At 37.9% G+C, this 5,064-nt stretch overlaps 1 pseudogene across 1 annotated transcript; it reads left to right on the top strand.

The window, feature by feature from the left end:
• Window positions 1-1,001: 1,001 nt before the first annotated feature.
• LOC309839277 (small ribosomal subunit protein eS1-like) lies at window positions 1,002-1,786 on the top strand (annotated as a pseudogene). The gene has a single exon. The product of its transcript is annotated as a small ribosomal subunit protein eS1-like (transcript).
• The last annotated feature ends 3,278 nt before the right edge of the window (window positions 1,787-5,064 follow it).

The following is a 5,064-nucleotide window of genomic DNA, read 5'->3' as shown; positions in this document are numbered from 1 at the left end:
TAATCTCTATCAAAATCCCAATGACAGAAAAAACAATCCTAAAATTCAGATGAAACTACAAAGGACTCCAAATAGCCAAAACAATATTGAGATAGAAGAACAAAGCTGGAAACTTCACACTTTCTGATTTCAAAACATATAAAATTATAGTAATTAAAACAGTATGGCACTGCCATAAAGACAGACATATAGTCCAAAAATAAATCCACGTATATGCAGTCAAGTGATCTTCAACAAAGGTGCCAGGACTACACAATGGGGAAAAGACAATCTCTTGCAAAAAAAAAAAAAGGCATGGGGGAAACTGGACATCCACATGTAAAAGAATGAGATTCAACCCGATCTTACAACATATACAAAAATCGACTCAAAATGGATTAAAGACAAACATAAGACCTGAAACTGTTAAATTCCTAGAAGAAAACACAGGGGAAAAGCTTCATGACGTTGGCCTTGGCATTGATTTCTTGGATATAACACCAAAAGCACAGGCAAGAAAAGCAAAAAAAGACAAGTGAGACTACATCAAACTAAAAAAGCTTCTGCACAGAAAAGGAAATAATCAACTGAGTGAAAAAGAAACCTACAGAATTGCAGAAAATATTTGCAAACCATGTATCTGGTAAGAGGTGAGTATCCAAAATATGTAAGGAGCTCCTACAACTCAATAGCAAAAAAATCAAATAATCCAATTTTTTAAATGTATAAAATACTTGAATAGATATTTCTCCAAAGAAGACATACAAAAATCTAAGAGGTTTGTGAAAAGATGCTTACCATCACTGATCATCAGGGAAATTCAAATCAAAACCACAATGGTATGTCACTTCACACCTGTTAAAATAGCTATTATCAAAAAAGACAAAAGATAACAAGTGATGGCAAGGATTTGGAGAAAAAAAGAACCCTGTACACTGTTGGTCAGGATGTAAATTGATACAGCCACTACTGAAAACAGTATGGAGGTTCCTCAAAAACTTAAAATTGTAACTATGGGGCGGTAAGAACAAGCGCCTTACGAGAGGCGGTAAAAAGGGAGCCAAGAAGAAAGTAATTGACCCATTATCTAAGAAAGATTGGTATGATGTGAAAGCACCAGCTATGTTCAATATAAGAAATATTGGGAAAACACTAGTCACGAGAACTCAAGGAACCAAAATCGCATCTGATGGCCTCAAGGGTCATGTGTTTGCAGTGAGCCCTGCTGATCTGCAGAATGATGAAGCTGCATTTAGAAAATTTAAGCTTATTACTGAGGATGTTCAGGGAAAAAAACTGCCTGACTAATTTCCATGGCATGGATCTTACCCGTGACAAAATGTGCTCTATGGTCAAAAAATGGCAGACCATGATTGAAGCTCACGTTGATGTCAAGACTATCGATGGTTATTTGCTTCGTCTATTCTGCGTGGGTTTTACTAAAAAGCGCAACAATCAGATTCAGAAGGCCTCTTATGCCCAGCACCAGCAGGTCCGCCAGATGTGCAAGAAGATGATGGAAATCCTGACCCGAGAGGTGCAGACAAATGACTTGAAAGAGGTGGTCAATAAACTGATTCCAGACAGCATTGGAAAAGACATAGAAAAGGCCTGCCAATCTATTTATCCACTCCATGATGTCTTTGTTAGAAAAGTAAAAATGCTGAAGAAGCCCAACTTTGAACTGGGAAAACTCATGGAGCTACATGGTGAAGGTAGTAGTTCTGGAAAAGCTACTGGGGATGAGACCGGTCCTAAAGTTGAATGAGCTGATGGATATGAGCCACCAGTCCAAGAATCTGTTTAAAAATCAGACTTTTAATGGTGACAAATAAAAGACCTTATTTGTGATTAAAAAAAAATTGTAACTACCATATGATCCAGCAATCCCACTTTTTTTTAAATTCGCGCCACATGACATGTGGGATCTCAGTTCCCTGCAGTGGAAGCACGGAGTCTTAACCACTGGACCACCAGGGAAGTCCCCACTTCTGAGTATATATCCGAAGGAAATTAAATCAGTATCTTGGAGAGATATCTGCACTCTTATATTCATTGCAGCATTATTCACAGTAGCCAAGACATGGAAACAACTTAAGTGTCTGTCAACAGATGAATGGCTAAAGCAAATGTGATACATATATGAATAATACAATGGAATATTGCTCAGCCTTTAAAAAGAAAGAAATCTTACCATTTATAGCAACATGGCTGATCCTGTAAGACATTATGATAAGTGACATAAACCAGACACAGAAAGACACATACTATATGATCTCACTTATATGTGAAAGCTTAAAAAGTCAAACTCATAAAAACAGAGAGTAGAATGGTGGTTGCCAGGGGCTGTGGAGAGGGGTAAATGGAGAGTTTCTATTCAAAGGGTATAAAGTTTCAGCTATATAAAATGAGTAAGTTCTAGAGATCTGCTGTATAACACCATGCCCATAGTTAACAATATCATACTGTACACTTTGAAATTAAGGACAACGTGGAGTTGAATTCCAACCCTTGATAGACAAGTAGTATGAATGAGAAATAAGCCCTTGTTATATAAAGTTTTTTGAAAATCGAGGGAAAAAGAGACCAAAAACTCAATGTGAAAAAAATGAGCAAAAGATTATATTACAATGGCCCTAAAATATATGACAAGATGTTTAACTCCACTCAAACTGAAAGAAAAGTAAATTAAATCTACACTATCTCTCACCTAGCAAATCAACCAAACCAAATTAAACCAAAACCATTCTGTAACACATTCTGTAGAGGTTGTAGGGAAACACACCCTCTCATTTTCCCAAGGCTGGGATACTTTTAATTTCTTGGGTATCAACTCTGATGTCACCTTTTCACAGTAACTTTCCTTGATCACCCAATCCAAAGAATCTGAAAATGTCTTAATTTGTTTATTTATTTCTTTCCCCTAACCCAGAAAATAAGCTCACTGGAGGAATGTACCTTAACAGTCTTTAAATGCTGCATCTCCGTAATAAATATTCAACAATTATACAATGTATGAATGAATGAATGATAGATATGCAAAGGTTAAGAAAAAACTCTTTAGAGAATAAAAAAACATATCTAAGGTATGACAACTTTAGAATAGAAGACAGTATTTATAAATTCTAAAAATATGGATTCTCTTAGAATTCTAAGGGCAGTTGGATTTATCAGCATTTCTTCAAATATGAAAATGTAGCAGGAGTGAAATTCTACTCTCTATAGGTTATCTTTAACATTCCTGTTTTAACTTACAATTACTTTTTCTCACAAAGTGGTCATGATGTAATTATAAGCCTCAAGAAGCACGTATCATTGCGTCTTTAGAAAACATGTAGCAAAGTTATCTCTAGGTGATGAAATTATAGATTTTTGTTTTCTGTTTTCTTTGGGAGTTTTGGCATTGAGGATGAATTATTTTTTGTAATTAGAAAAAGGCAATAAATGTTACATTTTAAAGGGAAAAAAAAGAAGTATAGATCAGGAAGGAGCAAGAATGTTTTTTTTTTTTTTGGTTGCATTCGGGCTTTGTTGCTGTGCGTGGGCTTTCTCTAGTTGCAGCAAGTGAGGGCTACTCTTCATTGCAGTGTGTGGGCTTCTCATTGCAGTGGCTGCTCTTGTGGCAGAGCACAGGCTCTAGGTTCGCGGGCTTCAGTAGTTGTGGCACGTGGGCTTAGTAGCTGTGGCTTGCAGGCTCTAGAGCGCAGGCTCAGTAGTTGGGGCACACGGGCTTCGTTGCTCCGAAGCATGTGGGATCTTCCCGGACCAGGGCTCGAACCCGTGTCCCCTGCATCGGCAGGCGGATTCTTAACCACTGCGCCACCAGGGAAGTCCCAAGAATGATTTTTCTATCTGAATACATTTCATCCCCAACAGTCTACCAGCCCAAACAGCATAATTGGGAAGAAAAGCCCAAGTGTTTGCCTTTCAGCTGCTCAATTCAATACAGGGAGTGGTTTTTGTTGTTGTTGTTTTTCGTGTTTTCTCCCGAATGCTGAGACCAGTGTTCCCAAACCTTAAAAAATATATTTATGTAGGTGAATCATGCCAACTTACATCTGGCTGGACAAGGGCATCAAACTGCATTGAGAAATAAACTTCACTTTTGAATATATACACAAGAATGATATTTTCCAAATTTGCAACTTGGGTACCTGTTACAAATACAGATTCCTGGGTCCCAGCACAGAATTCTAGTCAAAATCTCCAAGATCAGTCTAGTTTGGAAAACACAAAGCCAGAACTTGGGTTAAGCTTGCTCCTAGTCCCCAACCATCTCAGAAACCCTGAGAGGATTAATTTTTTTCAAGAGAGTCTCTTTTTCTCCAAATGTGGTGCTCTGTCATCATGCCAGAGCCCCACACTTAGCGTCAAATGGCATTAGCTCAGTCAGTGCCAAAATGAAAATAGATATGAAATAAAGGCTCTCAACTCACCACCCTAGATAACTCACCACATAAGTCATGAAAGTAATATTCATGCATGTTATTTTTATCTGAATCCTTTAAAATTGTTGAGCATTTGGTTATATTTTCTTTGAGCATTTGAAGAATTTTGGATTCTGTAACAAATCAATATTATTTTCTCAATAGGTCTGAGAGATTGTAAAAAAAATGTGATCAGTTATCCACAGAGCATTTTGCCACAGGGATACCACATTCTCAAACATCTACTGACAAAGACAGTGCATCCAAAGGCTTATTGTTTCATCTGTTGCCAGAGCTGCTCAGGAGGAAAAAAAGGTTGGGCTTTGCCCATTTCTCCTTGCTGCCATCATACATTCTTTCAGACCCATGTGTTTGTGTGTGCTCTGAAAGAAAACTAATGAATTCTATTTCCTCTACTGACGGCAATTTGAGCTGAGCACAGGCCGCAGTGATGCAGTTGGCATTTCATTCATCATGCCCGCAGTTCTGCACCTGTGTCACTGCCAGCAGGAGCAAGGCAGTGTAACAAAACACTTTGCTCATCCGTATCCCCAGGGACGAGAGAGTGTACACACCAAGGAAAACAAACCCGTGATAAAAATTATTTACATTAACTATCAATATGTATAGTTTCTGCAAACCATTTCCTGAAATGTTG

The sequence above is a fragment of the Grampus griseus genome (assembly GCF_964374135.1).
Source record: "Grampus griseus genome assembly, chromosome: X".
Classification (NCBI taxonomy): Eukaryota; Metazoa; Chordata; class Mammalia; order Artiodactyla; family Delphinidae; genus Grampus; species Grampus griseus.
Note: the sequence above shows the minus strand (reverse complement) of the source record. Positions and strands in the feature narration are given on the sequence as shown.